The sequence below is a fragment of the Coregonus clupeaformis genome, chromosome 10 (genome assembly GCF_020615455.1).
Source record: "Coregonus clupeaformis isolate EN_2021a chromosome 10, ASM2061545v1, whole genome shotgun sequence".
NCBI lineage: Eukaryota > Metazoa > Chordata > Actinopteri > Salmoniformes > Salmonidae > Coregonus > Coregonus clupeaformis.
Genome location: NC_059201.1, coordinates 24726224 through 24748975, shown reverse-complemented (window position 1 = coordinate 24748975; position 22752 = coordinate 24726224).

Below are 22752 nucleotides of genomic sequence, written 5' to 3'. Positions count from 1 at the left end.
CTATTCCTACTAAACTGCTGAAGGAGCTGCTTCCTGTGCTTGGCCCTCCTATGTTGAACATAATAAACAGCTCTCTATCCACCGGATGTGTACCAAACTCACTAAAAGTGGCAGTGATAAAGCCTCTCTTGAAAAAAGCCAAACCTTGACCCGGAAAATATAAAAAACTATCGGCCTATATCGAATCTTCCATTCCTCTCAAAAATTTTAGAAAAAGCTGTTGCGCAGCAACTCACTGCCTTTCTGAAGACAAACAATGTATACGAAATGCTTCAGTCTGGTTTTAGACCCCATCATAGCACTGAGACTGCACTTGTGAAGGTGGTAAATGACCTTTTAATGGCGTCAGACCGAGGCTCTGCATCTGTCCTCGTGCTACTAGACCTTAGTGCTGCCTTTGACACCATCGATCACCACATTCTTTTGGAGAGACTGGAAACCCAAATTGGTCTACACGGACAAGTTCTGGCCTGGTTTAGATCTTACCTGTCGGAAAGATATCAGTTTGTCTCTGTGAATGGTCTGTCCTCCGACAAATCAACTGTACATTTCGGTGTTCCTCAAGGTTCCGTTTTAGGACCACTATTGTTTTCACTATATATTTTACCTCTTGGGGATGTTATTCGAAAACATAATGTTAACTTTCACTGCTATGCGGATGACACACAGCTGTACATTTCAATGAAACATGGTGAAGCCTCAAAATTGCCCTCGCTAGAAGCCTGTGTTTCAGACATAAGGAAGTGGATGGCTGAAAACTTTCTACTTTTAAACTCGGACAAAACAGAGATGCTTGTTCTAGGTCCCAAGAAACAAAGAGATCTTCTGTTAAATCTGACAATTCATCTTGATGGCTGTAAAGTCGTCTCAAATAAAACTGTGAAGGACCTCGGCGTTACTCTTGACCCTGATCTCTCTTTTGACGAACATATCAAGACTGTTTCAAGGACAGCTTTTTTCCATCTACGTAACATTGCAAAAATCAGAAATTTTCTGTCCAAAAATGATGCAGAAAAATTAATCCATGCATTTGTTACTTCTAGGTTAGACTACTGCAATGCTCTACTTTCCGGCTACCCGGATAAAGCACTAAATAAACTTCAGTTAGTGCTAAATACGGCTGCTAGAATCCTGACTAGAACCAAGAAATTTGATCATATTACTCCAGTGCTAGCTTCCCTACACTGGCTTCCTGTTAAGGCAAGGGCTGATTTCAAGGTTTTACTGTTAACCTATAAAGCGTTACATGGGCTTGCTCCTACCTATCTTTCCGAGTTGGTCCTGCCGTACATACCAATACGTACGCTACGGTCACAAGACGCAGGCCTCCTAATTGTCCCTAGAATTTCTAAGCAAACAGCGGGAGGCAGGGCTTTCTCCTATAGATCTCCATTTTTATGGAACAGTCTGCCTACCCATGTGAGAGACGCAGACTCGGTCTCAACCTTTAAGTCTTTACTGAAGACTTATCTCTTCAGTAGGTCATATGATTGAGTGTAGTCTGGCCCAGGAGTGTGAAGGTGAACGGAAAGGCTCTGGAGCAACGAACAGCCCTTGCTGTCTCTGCCAGGCCGGTTCCCCTCTCTCCACTGGGGTTCTCTGCCTCTAACCCTGTTACAGGGGCTGAGTCACTGGCTTGCTGGTGCTCTTTCATGCCGTCCCTAGGAGGGGTGCGTCACTTGAGTGGGTTGAGTTACTGACGTGATCTTCCTGTCTGGGTTGGCGCCCCCCTTGGTTTGTGCTGTGGTGGAGACCTCTGTGGGCTATACTCGGCCTTGTCTCAGGATTGTAAGTTGGTGGTTGAGGATATCCCTCTAGTGGTGCGGGGGCTGTGCTTTGGCAGAGTGGGTGGGGTTATATCCTTCCTGTTTGGCCCTGTCCGGGGTTTCTTCGGATGGGGCCACAGTGTCTCCGGACCGCTCCTGTCTCAGCCTCCAGTATTTATGCTGCAGTAGTTTATGTGTCGGGGGGCTGGGGTTAGTTGGTTATACCTGGAGTACTTCTCCTGTCTTATCCAGTGTCCTGTGTGAATTTAAGTATGCTCTCTCTAATTCTCTCGTTCTCTCTTTCTCTCTGAGAACCTGAGCCCTAGGACCATACGTCAGGACTACCGGGCATGCTGACACCTTGCTGTCCCCAGTCCGCCTGGCCTTGCTGCTATTCCAGTTTCAACTGTTCTGCCTGCGGTTACGAAACCCCTACCTGTCCCAGACTTGCTGTTTTCAACTCTTAATGATCGGCTATGAAAAGCCAACTGAGAGACCTGAGCCCTAGGACCATACGTCGGGACTACCGGCCGTGGTGACTCCTTGCTGTCCCCAGTCCGCCTGGCCTTGCTGCTATTCCAGTTTCAACTGTTCTGCCTGCGGTTATGGAACCCCTACCTGTCCCAGACCTGCTGTTTTCAACTCTTAATGATCGGCTATGAAAAGCCAACTGAGATTTATTCCTGATTATTATTTGACCATGCTTGTCACTTATGAACATTTTTGAACATCTTGGCATGGTTCTGTTATAATCTCCACCCGGCACAGCCAGAAGAGGACTGGCCACCCCTCATAGCCTGGTTCCTCTCTAGGTTTCTTCCTAGGTTTTGGCCTTTCTAGGGAGTTTTTCCTAGCCACCGTGCTTCTACACCTGCATTACTAGCTGTTTGGGGTTTTAGGCTGGGTTTCTGTACAGCACTTCGAGATATTAGCTGATGTACGAAGGGCTATATAAAATAAAATTGATTGATTGATTGATACAGTAATTATTATTCAACATGTCCTCACCTGAGATTTGAACTCACAACATTTTGGTCTATCACACTCCGATCTTCCTGCTACACCACCGTGTCTGTGTCAATTATCAGTTAATCTGACTATTCTCTCATCATTGATTGGATTTACTTATTTAAGCAATTTTAGGTTTTTCTGTATAGTTGTCTAATGTTGGTGGGGCATATTACTCTGTTTTTAATGTTACTCAGTTTTTCTTGAGTGTATTTTTAACAGAGCTGAAATGTACTTTGAAGTGCAAGTTTACATAGACATGGTGGCATAGCAGGTAGATTGGAATGCTGTGTACCAAGAGATTGTGAGTTAAAATCCCAGTTGAGGACATGTTGAATAATTAATTACTTTATAAATGAACATGCACAATGTAATCATGTATGTCAATGTGTGTCAAATATGTAAGTTGAAAACATTGTATGGCAGAAGCATAACTATACTGAACAAAAATATAAATTCAACATGCAACAATTTTACTGAGGTACAGTTCATATAAGGAAATCAGTCAATTTAAATAAATTCATTAGGCCCTAATCTATGGATTTCACATGACTGGGCAGGGGTGCAGCCATTGGTAGGCCTTGGAGGGCATAGGCCCACCCTCTGGGGAGCCAGCAGTGGTGGAGAAAGTATCCAATTGTCATACTTGAGAAAAGTATAGATACCTTAATAGAAAGTTACTCAGGTAAAAGTGAAAGTCAGCCACTAAAATACTACTTGAGTAAAAGTCTAAACGTATTTGGTTTTAAATATACTTAAGTATCAAAAGTAAATGTAATTGCTAAAATATACTTAAGTATCAAAAGTAAGAGTAAAAGTATAAATCATTTAAACTTCCTTATATTAAGCAAAGCAGACAGCACCATTTTCTTGTTTTTAAAACTATTTTCCTTTCTTGCTAAGCATTCAAAATATAACCAGTACTTTTGGGTGTCAGTGAAAATGTATGGAGTAAAATATACATTATTTTCTTTAGGAATATAGTGAAGTAAAAGTAAAAGTTGTCAATAATATAAATAGTAAAGTAAAGTACAGATACCCTAAAAAATGACTTAAGTAGTACTTTAAAGTATTTTTACTTAAGTACTTTACACCACTGCGTGGTCTGCGGTTGTGGGACCGGTTGGACGTACTGCCAAATTCTCTAAAACAACGTTGGAGGCAGCTTACGGTAGAGACATAAACATTACATTCTCTGGCAACAGCTCTGGTGGACATTCCTGCAGTCAGCATGCCAACTGCATGCTACCTCAAAACTTGAGACATCTGTGGCATTGTGTTGTGTGACAAAACTGCACATTTTAAAGTGCCATTTTATTGTCCCCAGCACATGGTGCACCTGTGTAATGATCATGCTGTTTAATCAGCTTCTTGATATGCCACACCTGTCAGGTGGATGGATTATCTTGGCAAAGGAGAAATGCTCACTAACAGGATGTAAACAAATTTGTGCACAAAATCTGAGAGAAATAAGCTTTTTTTTATGGAACATTTCTGGGATTTTTTATTTCAGCTTATGAAACATGGGCCCAACACTTTACATGTGTTTACATTATTTTGGTTCAGTGTAGTTCCACAGCCTTTTTTTAGGTAAGCGGCCCAAATTGTTGTTTTTGTTGAATGAACATATGAGACAATTTGAGCAAACAGAATGTTTTAGTAAAAACATTTTTTTCAGGTAACACTTTTCACTGAAAGGTTAGAGTAAACAAAAAAAAGGTGGTGGAACCATTTACTTAATAATGTTTAGTTGATACAACTAGATTTTTTTACAGTGAGGGGAAGGGAGAAGTAAGGTGCTAAGAGACAAGTGCCACCTCACAGGATCAGTGTGATTATTATGATTGTGGACCTAAAGCTGTGTGACTCCTCTACTGTCGGCATGCCAGGCACGCCAACACCGAGGTGCTTCATTAACCTTCAATCCGCCTGTCGTCAGTTGAAAACGTGACTCTCATCTAACCTCATCAGAGATGAAGGCGGACAGCCTCAGGTGTCAGATCAAAGACCCCCCTACTCCTTTTATTAACCCACTTCTCATCCTCCTATCCCACATTCACAACCCCGACGACATCCCCATGGAAACTCAGGCTACTCAAAATGCAAATGTGAAACAAAGCCGATGATAGGGGCTCAGTGTTTCATCTCTCTGGGGTAATACTTTTCTGTTTGAGAAAGAGGGAGAGATAGAGATAGAAACAGAGAAAGAGGCTTCATGACCTTGGGCAAATATCTCTCCCAGCTCTCTGGCAGTGCCATCTGTTTTTTTTTCTACAACCCCCCCCCACTTCTCCTTATTTTTTTAAATTCTGTTATCTCGTCTCTCTCCATCACACCAATTACCCTGTTATTGCCAGATTCTGAAATTGAATTTTTTGGGGGGTAAACTGTGGTGGTGCTACATTAATCACTGTGGAGGTAGGCGTGGAGGCTGTGATGAATGCAGTCATAGCGACAATAACGAAACACTGTTGGCCAACACTCATGAATATGAGATGGATGAAATTAAACCAGTGCAGAATTGAATGCTGCCAGTGGTAATTGGCATAGAGCAGCCTAGGGGAGAAAGTAAGACAAGTCACCCAGTGTTCTGTTTTTCTCCAACAGTTAGACAGACGTATACTCTGTGTTCCGTATGAAGCATTCCATAAACATCCATAAATGCACATTTTCTCTCCTTTTATGCTAGCATTTCCAAGTATTAATTTGCTGAAGTAGCAAAACATCATTTGGAGTGTTGTGATTTAGTATCATGCAAGTCATTTAAAGTTTACCTGTATTGTTTTGCACGGTTCTTATTGTATTGCTTTTCCTGGAGAGAACACAGTAGTGACTGGAGTATTGGCGTCCACAGTCTTTCTCTTGGTTGGGATTCAGCATGGGCAGCAGAGTAATCTGGCAATCACCATCAGCAGGCCATTGTAAAGACTTACCTTAGTTTATTACATCCCCTCTATGATTTCCTATCTTAAAATTGCTTCAAGGAATGGCACCATTATTGGGGTTGGGGGTGTAGGCAAATTATTTTCAGTTTCCAAAGTAAAATGATTCAATACTTTGTACTTATTTTATTTTTCATTTTGCGTGGCAGCCCACAGAATGTACTGTATATATTGTACCTGTACCTGTAACCCCCCCACCCAACAAAGAAAATGACAAAATGAATAAAAATAAAATAAACAATAAATAAACAAATCTAGATAAGAAATGGCACCTTCACTCATTGACACGTATTGAATTTCAAGGGAAGATTAAATATTTGATGGACCTGTGGGAAGGAAAGGAAGTGGAGCCCTTCGTTGGCCCTTTACCCCAGTCAGGTGTGAAGGCCAAAGTCTTGTCTGCTTCAGATTTTCCAGAGCCACACACTGGACCAGTTAAAAGAGCTTAATTACCCAGCATGGGATTTCTCTATGAGACCATCTCTCTGAGCATGCATCATACCTTAACTCTGCAATTTGGTTGCCGGGCTGGCTCCCTAAGGGCTTTATGAGCGCACCGGCAGCCGCTTGTCTGACCAATTTGCTGCTGGCATTAGGGTTTCATTACAGGACTCACAGCATACGCATACCTTGTAAGATAGGACTTCATTAAGTTTATGCTTTCCTTGGCAGACCCAAGGTCTGCATGGTTTCTGCTGCTGATTGTTGATTTATGTAGTCCTCAAGATCAATCTGCTTTCCCTGCCATAGAGCAGAGCAGAAAACTAACTGTTATTGAGGCAGCCAGCTGTTAGCTAGAATTTCACACCTCCTGCCACTTGTTTTCAAACATTATTAAACCCAAATGAACACTGTTTGATCCAATGGTTGGCATTTAGCAAACCGTGTCATCTGTAGTTTGTGTCTTTCAAGTGTTTTTCCAGCCTTTCATCAATGTGTTCATCAGAGCCAACGTCCCCATGTCCTGGTTCACAGGTATTTATTGAATTCAGGGGAAGCGACCCACAATAGCAATGTTTACACACACACGCACGCACACACGCACACACACACACACACACACACACTTCTTATTCTGAAAACTGGAAGCGTCTACTTGTGAGAGAAGTCTACCCGGTAGTAATAGTAGTAGTAGGTTTTTACAGTATTTGACCATGGGACAAAGAGCTTCTCTGTAAACACTGCAAAGTGAGCCCTCTGTGAGAGCCTGCGTAAGCTTCATAAAAACAAACCTCTCAAAGAGTGTTCACCTCCCATGAGACCAGTAGCCTGCAGGCCCTCTGCTTTAGACCAGAGCTTGTATTGTTTGGAGTTTAGGGTGGTTAATATCTGGGCCCATGCATAGAGTTATTGTGACTCATAGTGGGTCTGTTGTTCCATGAAGCCCCAGACAAATGACATGTTTGGCAGAGATAAAGCAGCGGTTCAGTTTCTATGGCTGAAAAATATTTCACAATTGTCATCATATTAGCACAATATGCACTGGTCCTAGAGAAAAGGCCAAATGGAAAAAGGCCTTTCAGAACAGACAGTCCACCGTAATTAGCTACTTAACCACAGTGCATGCAGCTGTGATATTTACCACCACTGAGGAGGAGAGGAACAGAATGAAAATGTACCACAGATCTTTGGTGATCCTCTGATGTGGCCTCAGAGGTACTGTAGCTTGGGTGGAGCAACAGGTGTTATTGTTAGGTTATGTCTGGCTTAAGGCCTTTAGAAAATTATAATCTAGAAAGTACACTGCTGCTTGCAGACACGGCTGTAACATCCTCATGCTGCCTGCAGCTTTCATACCTCACCACCTATGATATTGCAATGTCCACAGTGCCTCTAGGGTCTGTATGGACACAATAGCCGGAGGTGCACAGACCTTTTGCTCAGATGAAGCGGACAGCATCCGTCTATGCAGACCTTTTGTACAGATAATGTAGACAGCCTCTTTCAATCTGCAATCACGTCACCCTAACGTCTACATTTGCATGAATTGTAGAGTGCAGTCTACTAAGTATGTATTTTCCTTTCAAGACGATTCAATACTTATCTAGTCCCGTGTAGCTCAGTTGGTAGAGCATGGCGCTTGCAACGGCAGGGTTGTGGGTTCCATTCCCACGGGGGGCCAGTATGAAAAATGTATGCACTCACTAACTGTAAGTCGCTCTGGATAAGAGCGTCTGCTAAATGACTAAAATGTAGATACATGGGTTCCGATATGATACAGGAATCAAATACAATTTTATTGGACACGTACACATATTTTGCCGGTGTAGCGAAATGCTTATGTTCCTAGCTCCAACAATGTAGCAATACAAAACAATACACGCAAATCGCCAAAAATAAAAATAAATATTAGAACGAGCAATGTCAGAGTCCGGAATATAAATATACACTGCTCAAAAAAATAAAGGGAACACTTAAACAACACAATGTAACTCCAAGTCAATCACACTTCTGTGAAATCAAACTGTCTACTTAGGAAGCAACACTGATTGACAATAAATTTCACATGCTGTTGTGCAAATGGAATAGACAACAGGTGGAAATTATAGGCAATTAGCAAGACACCCCCAATAAAGGAGTGGTTCTGCAGGTGGTGACCACAGACCACTTCTCAGTTCCTATGCTTCCTGGCTGATGTTTTGGTCACTTTTGAATGCTGCCGGTGCTTTCACTCTAGTGGTAGCATGAGACGGAGTCTACAACCCACACAAGTGGCTCAGGTAGTGCAGCTCATCCAGGATGGCACATCAATGCGAGCTGTGGCAAGAAGGTTTGCTGTGTCTGTCAGCGTAGTGTCCAGAGCATGGAGGCGCTACCAGGAGACAGGCCAGTACATCAGGAGACGTGGAGGAGGCCGTAGGAGGGCAACAACCCAGCAGCAGGACCGCTACCTCCGCCTTTGTGCAAGGAGGAGCAGGAGGAGCACTGCCAGAGCCCTGCAAAATGACCTCCAGCAGGCCACAAATGTGCATGTGTCTGCTCAAACGGTCAGAAACAGACTCCATGAGGGTGGTATGAGGGCCCGACGTCCACAGGTGGGGGTTGTGCTTACAGCCCAACACCGTGCAGGACTTTGGCATTTGCCAGAGAACACCAAGATTGGCAAATTCGCCACTGGCGCCCTGTGCTCTTCACAGATGAAAGCAGGTTCACACTGAGCACATGTGACAGACATGACAGAGACTGGAGACGCCGTGAAAAACGTTCTGCTGCCTGCAACATCCTCCAGCATGACCGGTTTGGCAGTGGGTCAGTCATGGTGTGGGGTGGCATTTCTTTGGGGGGCCACACAGCCCTCCATGTGCTCGCCAGAGGTAGCCTGACTGCCATTAGGTACCGAGATGAGATCCTCAGACCCCTTGTGAGACCATATGCTGGTGCGGTTGGCCCTGGGTTCCTCCTAATGCAAGACAATGCTAGACCTCATGTGGCTGGAGTGTGTCAGCAGTTCCTGCAAGAGGAAGGCATTGATGCCCGCCCGTTCCCCAGACCTGAATCCAATTGAGCACATCTGGGACATCATGTCTCGCTCCATCCACCAACGCCACGTTGCACCACAGACTGTCCAGGAGTTGGCTGATGCTTTAGTCCAGGTCTGGGAGGAGATCCCTTAGGAGACCATCCGCCACCTCATCAGGAGCATGCCCAGGCGTTGTAGGGAGGTCATACAGGCACGTGGAGGCCACACACACTACTGAGCCTCATTTTGACTTGTTTTAAGGACATTACCGGTACATCAAAGTTGGATCAGCCTGTAGTGTGGTTTTCCACTTTAATTTTGAGTGTGACTCCAAATCCAGACCTCCATGGGTTGATAAATTTGATTTCCATTGATAATTTTTGTGTGATTTTGTTGTCAGCACATTCAACTATGTAAAGGAAAAAGTATTTAATAAGATTATTTCATTCATTCAGATCTAGGATGTGTTATTTTAGTGTTCCCTTAATTTTTTTGAGCAGTGTATATGTATATGATGGTGTGTATAGACATTATAGACAGTATATGAATAGAAAAGGTGTGTACAGCAGTAGTTATGTAGGATAAGCCTTGACTAGAATACAGTATACATTAGGTAAAACAGTATGTAAACATTATTAAAGTGACCAGTGTTCAATGACTATGTTCATAGAGCAGCAGTCTCTAAGGTGCAGGGTTGAGTACTGGGTGGTAGCCGGCTTGTAACAGTGACTAAAGTTCAGGACAGCGTACTGGGCGGAGGCTGGCTAGTGGTAACTATTTAACAGTTTGATGGCCTGGAGATAGAAGCTGTTTTTCAGTCTTTCTGTCCCAGCTTTGATGCACCTGTACTGTCTCCACCTTCTAGATGGTAGCGGGGTGAACAGGCCATGGCTCAGGTGGCTGAGGTCCTTGATGATCTTCTTGGCCTTCCTGTGACACCGGGTGCTTTATATGTCCTGAAGGACAGGTTGTGTACTCCCGGTGATGCGTTGGGCTGACCGCAGCACCCTCTGGAGAGCCCTGCGGTTGCGGACGGTGCAGTTGCTGTACCAGGCGGTAATACAACCCGACAGGATGATCTCAATGGTGCATCTGTAGAATTTCGTGAGGTTTTTAGGTGCCAAGTAAAAAAATGTCAGCCTCCTGAGGTTGAAGAGGCGGTGCTGCGTGACTCATAGCGTGACAAATTCCCATGATTTGTGAATCTGTTTCAGACCGAACAGCTAGCACTAAGATTTCTAATGCTTCCCCAGTCTGGATTACCTGAAATGATACAAAGAAGATTTCTAATGCTCACTAGCTTCGTCCTCCATCTCAAGATCATGCTCCATACTCGAAATAACTCAACTGGCTAGTTTGCCTGTCTGGAATGAAAAGGGTGGTCCGTACGTTGATCCTGCTACTCTGATTGGATAGAGCGAAGCTCTCTCTCGCTTCATATTTCACCCGATCGCTTCTCATCACACTTCTTTCAGTTTTCATACAGAACAACTGTATTAGACAATGACCACAACCACACAACTACAGACCAAAACCACACAGCTATTGACCACACAACTACTGAACCACACAACTTCTGACCACAACCACACAACTACTGACCACAACCACACAACTACAGACCAAAACCACACAGCTATTGACCACACAACTACTGAACACAACTACTGACCACAACTACTGACCACAACTACTGACCTCGACTACTGACCACGACTACTGACTGCAAATACTGATCACAATCACACAACTACTGACCACAACCACACAACTACTGACCACACAACTACTGAACACAACTGCTGACCACACAACTACTGATAACAACTAATTACCACCACCACAAAACTACTGACCACAACTACTAACCACAACCACACAACTACTGACCAAAACCACTGACCACAACTACTGACCACAACCACTAAACTACTGACAACACAACTACTGACCACGCAACTACTGAACACAACTACTGACCACCACCACACATCTACTGACCACAACTACTAACCACAACCACACAACTACTGACCACAACTACTGACCACAACCACACAATTACTGACCACAACTAATGACCACAACTACTGACTACAGCCACACAACTACTGACCACAACTACTGACCAGAACTACTGACCACAACTACGGACCACAACTACTGACCACACAATGACTGAACACAACTCCTGACCTCAACTACTGACCACAACTACTGACCTAACCCACTGACCACAACTACTGACCACATCTTCTGACCACAACCACACAACTACTGACCACACAACTGTTGACCAAAACCACACAACTACTGACCACAACTACTGACCTCAACCACACAACTACTGACCACAACGACACAAATGACCACAACTACTGACTACAGCCACACAACTACTGACCACAACTACTGACCACAATCACACAACTACTGACCTCAACTACTGACCTAACCTACTGACCACAACTACTGACCACATCTTCTGACCACAACCACACAACTACTGACCACACAACTGTTGACCCAAAACCACACAACTACTGACCACAACTACTGACCTCAACCACACAACTACTGACATTTACATTACATTTACTGACCATAACTACTGACCACAACCACACAACTACTGACCACACAACTGTTGACCACAACCGCACAACTACTGACCACAACTACTGACCTCAACCAGACAAATACTGACCACACCTACTGACCACATTACTGACTACAACTACTGACCACAACCACTGACCACAACTACTGACCACAACTACTGACCACTACAATTACTGACCACTACAACTACTGACCACTAAAACAACTGACCACAACCACACAACTACTGACAACAACTACTGAACCACACAAATGGTTGTGGTCAGTAGTTGTTTGGATGTGGTCAGTATTTGTGGTCAGTAGTTGTGTGGTTCAGTAGTTGTGGTCACTAGTTGTGTGGTTATGGTCAGTAGTTGTGGTCAGTAGTTGTGTGGCTGTAGTCAGTAGTTGTGGTCATTAGTTGTGGTCAGTAATTGTGTGGTTGTGGTCAGTAGGTGTGGTCAGTAGGTGTGTGGTGGTGGTCAGTAGTTGTGTTCAGTAGTTGTGTGGTCAGTAGTTGTGTTGTCAGTAGTTTAGTGGTTGTAGTCAGTAGTTGTGGTCAGTGGTTATGGTCAGTAGTTGTGTGGTTGTGGTTAGTAGTTGTGGTCAGTAGTTTTGTGGTGGTGGTAATTAGTTGTTGTCAGTAGTTGTGTGGTCAGCAGTTGTGTTCAGTAGTTGTTTGGTCAGTAGTTGTGTGGTTGTGGTCAGTAGTTGTGTGGTTGTGATCAGTAGTTGCAGTCAGTAGTCGTGGTCAGTAGTCGTGGTCAGTAGTTGGGGTCAGTAGTTGTGGTCAGTAGTTGTGTGGTGGTGGTAATTAGTTGTGGTCAGTGGTTGTGGTCAGTAGTTGTGGTCAGTAGTTGTGGTCAGTAGTTGTGTGGTGGTGGTAATTAGTTGTGGTCAGTAGTTGTAGTGGTCAGTGGTTGTGGTCAGTAGTTGTGGTCAGTCGTTGTGGTCAGTCGTTTCCTGGTGTTTTTAGTCTTTTATGTCCAACAAAAAATAAATATAATAATAATAACTTGGGGGGCAAATAAAAAACCCATACAGCAGATTTGGGGAACCCTGCTGTACTGCCCAAAGAACTGCCCAAAGAACCACAACTACTGACTACAGCCACACAACTACTGACCAGAACTACTGACCAGAACTACTGACCACAACTACAGACCACAACTACTGACCACAACAACGACTGACCACTACAACGACTGACCACTACAACTACAGACCACAACTACTGACCACTAAAACACTGACCACAACTACTGACTACAACTACTGACCACAACCACTGACCACAACTACTGACCACAACTACTGACCACTACAATTACTGACCACTACAACTACTGACCACTAAAACTACTGACCACAACCACACAACTACTGAACCACACAAATGGTTGTGGTCAGTAGTTGTTTGGATGTGGTCAGTAGTTGTGGTCAGTAGTTGTGTGGTTCAGTAGTTGTGATCAGTGATTGTTGTCAGTAGTTGTAGTGGTCAGTAGTTGTGGTCAGTAGTTGTAGTGGTCAGTCGTTTTAGTGGTCAGTAGTTGTGGTCTGTAGTTGTAGTGGTCAGTCGTTGTAGTGGTCAGTCGTTGTAGTGGTCAGTAGTTGTGGTCTGTAGTTGTGGTCTGTAGTTGTGGTCAGTAGTTCTGGTCAGTAGTTCTGGTCAGTAGTTGTGTGGCTGTAGTCAGTAGTTGTGGTCATTAGTTGTGGTCAGTAATTGTGTGGTTGTGGTCAGTAGTTGTGATCAGTAGGTGTGTGGTGGTTGTCAGTAGTTGTGTTCAGTAGTTGTGTGGTCAGTAGTTGTGTTGTCAGTAGTTTAGTGGTTGTGGTCAGTAGTTGTGGTCAGTGGTTTTGGTCATTAGTTGTGTGGTTGTGGTTAGTAGTTGTAGTTTTGTGGTGGTGGTAATTAGTTGTTGTCAGTAGTTGTGTGGTCAGTAGTTGTGTTCAGTAGTTTTGTGGTCAGTAGTTGTGTGGTTGTGGTCAGTAGTGGTGTGGTTGTGATCAGTAGTTGCAGTCAGTAGTCATGGTCAGTAGTCGTGGTCAGTAGTTGGGGTCAGTAGTTGTGGTCAGTAGTTGTGGTCAGTAGTTGTGTGGTGGTGGTAATTAGTTGTGGTCAGTAGTTGTAGTGGTCAGTAGTTGTAGTGGTCAGTAGTTGTGGTCAGTGGTTGTGGTCAGTAGTTGTGGTCAGTCGTTTCCTGGTGTTTTTAGTCTTTTATGTCCAGCAAAAAATTTATAATAATAATAATAACTTGGGGGGCAAATAAAAACCCCATACAGCAGAGTTGGGGAACCCTGCTGTAGTGCCCAAAGAACTGCAACCCAACTACACAAACACTGACCACAACTGCTGACCACAACTACTGAACACAACTACACAACTACTAACCATAATTACTGACCACAACTACTGACCACAAAAATACTTTTAAAGAGCTGTCACCACTAGATGCACCATCATGTTTATCTCCCCAAATAATAGCCTACAACTTTCTAATCATTACATTATCATTCAACTAACATCAACCTTAATTTACACTGAATGTTTTACAAAAGTAAATCGTGCATCTATTTATCTGAAACCCACAGCATGAATGATTCAGAGTTGCTTTGCTTTCGTAAGAGTGTTGTCCACGTGATCCTGCCTTTTATTCCAATCTGACAGAAGATCACTTTGTCTTTCTTCTTTCAGTTTTCACACGCAACAACTGTAGTTTAGACATTTTTGTGATCTAATTTGCCCACAATCCAAAGTAATAAGGTTGATATAGTAGTCTATTGAAGTAATGAGACCAATTATTTTTGAATATACTGTATGTAACTGCTTTGCTTTAAATAGTAGAGTAAAACTTTTTAAACTTCTTCCATTACCACAAAAAAGAGATAAAGCAAGCCCCACAACTTTACTTGTAAAGTTACCATCTAGTTGAATTCAATGTTATGAATGTATATTCAAATAAAATCCCATTATCCACAAGAAAGCTTTTTTATTTATTTTATTTTTTAATACATTTTATTTGATCACCAGGTCATACAAAGATATAAATGATTGTATGTATGTAGAAGAGCGGCTTTAAAAAAATATGTATATAAACAATGTACAATATCAACATGTGTTTACATAGGTAGTACAATTCTGATATCCCCTCCACCAATCGGTCACCCGACCAACCACACCAGACATTTTCACATCAGATCTTTCTCAGAGCTGATCTGATTGGTTAAAAGACCAACCACCGGGAAAAAAAGACCGGAACCAGGCCGCCTGTCCAAATGCGGCCCAACTGATACACTACATGACCAAAAGTATGTGGACACCTGCTCGTCGAACATCTCATTCCAAAATCATGGGCATTAATAGGGAGTTGGTCCCCCCTTTGCTGATATAACAGCATCCACTCTTCTGGTAAGGCTTTCCACTAGATGTTGGAACATTGCTGCGGGGACTTGCTTCCATTCAGCCACAAGAGCATTTGTGAGGTCAGGCACTGATGTTGGCCCAAAATGTTCGATGGAGTTGAGGTAAGGGTCTGTGCAGCCCAGTCAAGTTCTTCCACACGGATCTCAACAAACCATTTCTTTATGGACATCACTTTGTGCACGGGGGCATTGTCATGCTAAAACAGGAAAGGGCCTTCCCCAAACTGTTGCCACAAAGTTGGAAGCACAGAATCGTCTAGAATGTCATTGTATGCTGTAGCGTTAAGATTTCCCTTCACTGGAACTAAGGGGCCTGAACCTTGAAACACAGCCCCAGACCATTATTCCTCCTCCACCAAACTTTACAGTTGGCACTTTGCATTTGGGCAGGTAGTGTTCTCCTGTCATCCGCCAAACCCAGATTCGTCAGTCGGACTGCCAGATGGTGAAGCGTGATTCATCACTCCAGAGACACAACCAGAACACATGTTCATGAGTTCCAGTGTTATGTTGGCATCGTTCACATTTGGGGTCAACTTGGGAATAGAATTTGGACAGCTTGACATTTGTGTAGTGACTTCTATGTATCACTTTAAAGTGTGTAACATGCCTGGTACATATAGAAATAGAACAGACTTTTTATTTATTTTATTTTATCCCAACTATTAGATGAAATTTCTATTCCTAAATCCTGTTCCCAAGTTGATCTCAATGATTGTATGCATGGAGTGCCAACAGTTAATAATTTTGACTACATAGCTGATAGACATCCTTTTGCAGTTGGGTTGGTTTTAAATATATCATCCAAAATGGTGTGAAATGGTACCTGTGGGAAATCACTTGTAATGTTTTAGGCCCAATCTCTGGCTTGTAAGTATCTAAAGAAATGGGCATTTTGAATATTTAATGCATTTGAAATATATTCAAATGATGCAAAGGTGCCATCTTTATAGAGGTCATAGAGTGATTTCACAGTACTTTGTCTGCATATACAGTTGAAGTCGGAAGTTTACATACACCTTAGCCAAATACATTTAAACTCAGTTTTTCACAATTCCTGACATTTAATCCTAGTAAAAATTCCCTGTCTTAGGTCCGTTAGGATCACCACTTTATTTTAAGAATGTGAAATGTCAGAATAATAGAAGAGAGAATGATTTATTTCAGCTTTTATTTCTTTCATCACATTCCCAGTGGGTCAGAAGTTTACATACACTCAATTAGTATTGGTAGCATTGCCTTTAAATTGTTTAACTTGAGTCAAATGTTTTGGGTAGCCTTCCACAAGCTTCCCACAATAAGTTGGGTGAATTTTGGCCCATTCCTCCTGACAGAGCTGGTGAAAATGAGTCAGGTTTGTAGGCCTCCTTGCTCGCACACGCTTTTTCAGTTCTGCCCACACATTTTCTATAGGATTGAGGTCAGGGCTTTGTGATGGCCACTCCAATACCTTGACTTAGTTGTTCTTGGGGTCATTGTCCATTTGAAAGACGCATTTGTGACCAAGCTTTAACTTCCTGACTGATGTCTTGAGATGTTGCTTCAATATATCCACATAATTTTCCTTCCTCATGATGCCATCTATTTTGTGAAGTGCACCAGTCCCTCCTGCAGCAAATCACCCCCACAGCATGATGCTGCCACCCCGTGCTTCACGGTTGGGATGGTGTTCTTCGGCTTGCAAGCCACCACCTTTTTCCTCCAAACATAACGATGGTCATTATGGCCAAACAGTTATATTTTTGTTTCATCAGACCAGAGGACATTTCTCCAAAAAGTACGGTCTTTGTCCCCATGTGCAGTGGTAAACCGTAGTCTGGCTTTTTTTTATGGCGGTTTTGGAGCAGTGGCTTGTTCCTTGCTGAGCGGCCTTTCAGGTTATGTCGATATAGGACTCGTTTTAATGTGGATATATATACTTTTGTAACAGTTTCCTCCAGCATCTTCACAAGGTCCTTTGCTGTTGTTCTGGGATTGACTTGCACTTTTCGCACCAAAGTACATTCATCTCTAGGAGACAGAACGCGTCTCCTTCCTGAGTGATATGACGGCTGCATGGTCCCATGGTGTTTATACTTGCGTACTATTGTTTGTACAGATGAATGTGGTACCTTCAGCCGTTTGGAAATTGCTCCCAAGGATGAACCAGACTTGTGGAGGTCTACAATTATTTTTCTGAGGTCTTGGCTGATTTCTTTTGATTTGCCCATGATGTCAAGCAAAGATGCACTGAGTTTGAAGGTAGGCCTTGAAATACATCCATAGGTACACCTCCAATTGAGTCAAATGATGTCAATTAGCCTATCAGAAGCTTCTAAAGCCATGACATCATTTTCTGGAATTTTCCAAGCTGTTTAAGGGCACAGTCAACTTAGTGTAACTTCTGACCCACTGGAATTGTGATACAGTGAATTATAAGTGAAATAATCTGTCTGTAAAGAATTGTTGGAAAAATTACTTGTGTCATGCACAAAGTAGATGTCCTAACCGACTTGCCAAAACTACAGTTTGTTAACAAGAAATTTGTGGAGTGGGTGAAAAAAATTGTGGAAATAGATGGATGCAAATTAATGGGAAGAATATCTCTAATATCTAGGTTCAGCCTTAGATTATTCCATATCAGTTTGACCAGGTCATTCTTACTGAAGGTAGTGAATGTAGCTGGAAGGGGAGAGCATTCAATAGCTCTTAACGATGTGGCCATACAGGATTTGGATTCTATGATTGCCCATTCTGGCAATACAGAGTCATTGTGTCCAGCACCTTAAAAAAAGTTTTAGTTATAGCAATTGGAATACACCGGAGAAAATAGAGGATTTTGGTAGTACGTTCATTTTGAAAGAATTTATTCGAACCCATAAGTGATATTAGCCATTTCCAATTGCTGCATGATATTTTCCTTCAGCAAGTCTGACCGGAGCGTGTAACAGTAATTCCTAAGAATCTAAAATGATCTGTAACTATTTGAAATGGGAAATTAAGAGTAGTATTAGACAGAGCATTCTTTGTAAATGGGTACAGTTCACTTTTGCTGTAATTTAGTTTGTATCCTGAGATGTTCCCAAATTCATTAAAATATTAAGCACCAGAGGAATGTAAGCAACCGGGTCTGAAATGTATACTGAACAGAAATATAAATGCAACATGCAACAATTTCAAACATTTTACTGATTTACAGTTTATATAAGGACATCAGTCAATTGAAATAAATGTCTATGGATTTCACATTACTGGGAATACAGATATGCATCTGTTGGTCACAGATACCTTAAAAAGTGTACTCCTGAGTGGCGCAGTGGTCTAAGGCACTGTATCGCAGTGCTAACTGTGCCACTAGAGATCCTGGTTCGAATCCAGGCTCTGTCGCAGCCGGCCGCGACCGGGAGACTCATGGGCGGCGCACAATTGGCCCAGCGTCGTCCAGGGTAGGGGAGGGAATGGCCGGCAGGGATGTAGCTCAGTTGATAGAGCATGGCGTTTGCAACGCCAGGGTTGTGGGTTCGATTCCCACGGTGGCCAGTATAAAAAAATATATATGTATTCACTAACTGTAAGTCGCTCTGGATAAGAGCGTCTGCTAAATGACTAAAATGTAAATGTAAAAAAAAAGGGAGGGGTGTGGATCAGAAAACCAGTCAGTATCTGGCGTGACCACTGTTTGCCTGATGCATCGTGATGAGTTGATCAGACTGTTGATTGTGGCCTGTAGAATGTTGTCCCACTCCTCTTCAATGGCTGTGCGATGTTGCTGGATATTGGCGGGAACTTGAACACAATGCCGTACACGTCGATCCAGAGCATCCCAAATATGCTCAATGGGTAACATGTCTGGTGAGTATACAGGCCATGGAAGAACTGGGACATTTTCAGCTTCCAGGAATTGTGTACAGATCCTTGCGACATGGGGCCGTGCATTATCATGCTGAAACATGAGGTGATGGCGGCGGATAAATGGCACGAACAATGGGCCTCAGGATCTTGTCACGGTATCTCTTTACATTCAAATTGCCATCGATAAAGTGCAATTGTGTTCGTTGTCCGTAGCTTATGCTTGCCCATACCATAACCCCTCGGCCACCATGGGGCACTCTGTTCACAACGTTGACTTCAGCAAACCGCTCGCCCACACAACGCCATACACGTGGTCTGCGGTTGTGAGGCTGGTTGGACGTAATGCCTTTTATTTCAGCTCATGAAACAAGGGACCAACACTTTATATGTTGCGTTTATATTTTTGTTCAGTGTATAAAAGCAAGTTGTTAGCATATAGAGACACTTTCTGTTCTCTGTCCTCTCTTTTCACTCCACTAATATTTTCATTGGCCCGGATTGAGTTGGCCAAGGTTTCCATCGCAATAGCAAATAGGAGTCCTGAGAGTGGACAGCCTTGTCTAGTTCCTCATATTTGCGAGACATATTGTGATTTGGGGCCATTCATTCTTACTGAAGAACATGGTAAAGCATAAAATAATTTTACCCAGGAAAGGAAATTGCAGCCAAGTTCAAATTTTCCTGATGTTGCAAAGAGGTAATTCCACAAATGCCTTTTCTGCATCTAATAATAATACAACCTCTGTTTTATTTTAATCCGTAGGGTTATAGATTATGTTTAACAGCCGTCTAAGATTACAGGAGGACAGGCTATTTTGTATAAAACCGGTTTGGGCCAATGATATTATCTGTTGAATATTTGTTTCCAACCGTTGGGATAGGACTTTAGATAAAATCTTTGCATCCATATTAATTAAGGATATGAGCGATAGGAGCTACACTCACATGGGTCTTTATTTGGTTTGAACAGTAATGAGATGCATGATTGGTTCATAATTTGTTTTCAAATGATTCATAGGAGCAAAATAGGAGCGAGTTGGACATCACATTTTTTGTAGAAGTCAGATTGGAATCTGTCAGGTCCAGGTGACTTATTAGTTTGCATTGACTTAATTGCTTTTTTTTTTTTCATTGACAGTTAGCTCTTTGTCAAGTAAATCTCTATCTCTAGAATCAAGAGTAGGTAAAGGGTGGTTATTAAAGAATGATTCAATTAAAGGAGTGTTTCCAATGGATTCTGATTTATATAAATTAGAATAGAAGTTTGTTGTCACAGGTGGGCATACCATCACTATCATTTATTTGTGCAATTGTATGCGAAGCAGCAGATCGTTGTAGTTGGTGAGCTAGCATTTTACTGGCTTTTTCTCCAGATTCGTAATGTTTATATCTCGATTGCAGTAGAAATTGTCTGTCCTCGGTTGCAACACCCACTACCGAGTTCCAAACTGCCTCTGGAAGCAACTTCAGCACAATAACTGTTCGTCGGGAGCTTCATGAAATGGGTTTCCATGGCCGAGCAGCCGCACACAAGCCTAAGATCCCCAAGCGCAATGCCAAGCATCAACTGGAGTGGTGTAAAGATCGCCACCATTGGACTCTGGAGCAGTGGAAATCTGGCAGTCCGACGGACGAATCTAGGTTTGGCGGATGCCAGGAGAACGCTACCTGCTCCAATGCATAGTGCCAACTGTAAAGTTTGGTGGAGGAGGAATAATGGTCTGGGGCTGTTTTTCATGGTTCGGGCTAGGCCCCTTAGTTCCAGTGAAGGGAAATCTTAATGCTACAGCATACAGTGACATTCTAGACGATTCTGTGCTTCCAACTTTGTGGCATCAGTTTGGGGAAGGCCCTTTCCTGTTTCAGCATGACAATGCCCCCGTGCACAAAGTAAGGTTCATACAGAAATGGTTTGTCGAGATCGGTGTGAAAGAACTTGACTGGCCTGCACAGAGCCCTGACCTCAACCCCATCGAACACCTTTGGGATTAATTGGAACGCCGACTGCGAGCCAGGCCTAATCGCCCAACATCAGTGCCCGACCTCACTATTGCTCTTGTGGCTGAATGGAAGCAAGTCCCTGCAGCAGTGTTCCAACATCTAGTGGAAAGCCTTACCAGAAGAGTAGAGGCTGTTATAGCGGAAAAGGGGGGACCAATTCCATATTAATGCCCATGATTTTAGAATGAGATGCTCGACAAGCAGGTGTCCACATACTTTTGGTGATGTAGTGTACTTTCGGAAGGTAAGAATAATGTAATATGAGCAAAACATTTTAGTTAACTGTCAATTCATAACATTTTAATCGGTTTTCTGACCGATGCATGCTACATTTGGACAGTGACATGTATTCAAAATTCATCTTTCGTCTCTCTGTTTCATAATTTTCCTTCAATTCGCAAGTGGCTTTCTCAACTGAGAAATCATCTGAGCGAGGAAAACAGCTCCCCTGTGTCTCAGTGTGTGTAGCCCAAGTATCTGATGCTGTCTGGACAAAAAAGAGTATGACATGTTGGCATGTTGCCACCGGTAGCATTGAATTCAATAGCAAAGGAAGCCAGCTAGAATTTGGCCTCCCTTGATAAAAAATAAAGAAATAATAGCCAATCAGTGTTGAGCTGAGCTGAGAGAGCTAAACTGTGAGTGGTCCTGGCACAGCATTTAGCAGATGATATCGTGGGTGTAGCGAAATGCGTATGTTCCTAGCTCCAACAGTGCAGTAATACCTGACAATATAAAATAATACACGCAAAGCAAATAATGTAAGAAATAACACACAACAAAAAAAATACTGTAAAGTTGGTAAGGAGTTAGGAACAGGGCGACCATGTCTGTCTGCGCCATCCTGTCAAAGGGAGGCCAGTTTGGATTTGGCTTCACACCAATCAAATCACACCAAAGCAAAACGTAATTGTTAGCTTCTCTGTGTCATTGTCCTGCATTAGCTAGCTATGGATGGAGATGGGATCTAGAGTTTCTAGTTGAAAAGGATATAGTAAAATTGGCATTTGAGCAGTAGCTGAAAATAGGAGGCCGACTCCAAAATTGGATATTGTGCAGCGGAGAGAGCAAGGGGTGGGACCCGATCTTTCAACACTGAGAATTACAATAGGACCGACTAGCTATCTGGGAGTGCTAGGCTAAAGAAGCTGTTTTGCTATTTGACAAGAGCACATGTTCACTCAACAACCCTTGGGCCACCACCGTTTTTTCTGATCTTGCAAACCTGGGCAGGTCCCTTGACCGACATAAAAAAAAAAAAAAACATTATGGCGAGCCTGAAACTAAAGTTCTTTGGTCGTGTCCGGATCAACAACGCTCTCGACCAGGCCGCAGTGATCAGTGTCCAGAGGCACAACGAACAGGTGTAGAAACTGGTTATTGCGGTAATGTACCTGGGCACGACAAGTCAGCAACAAGCCTTAACGAAGGTAATTTTGTGGAACTTGTCAATGCGTTTATGGAGTTTGGAACTGCCATGGCTGAACACCTTGGGACAAGTACCGTATTTACAGGTATGTCAAACACCATACAGAATGACAACATTCAGAGCATCGTAGACATGATGCGGCAGGGCGGCAGGTAGCTTAGTGGTTAAGAGCGTTGTGCCAGTAACTGAAAGGTAGCTGGTTCTAATCCCCGAGCCGACTAGGTGAAAAATCTGTCGATGTGCCCTTGAGCAAGGCACTTAACCCTAATTGCTCATGTAAGTCGCTCTGGA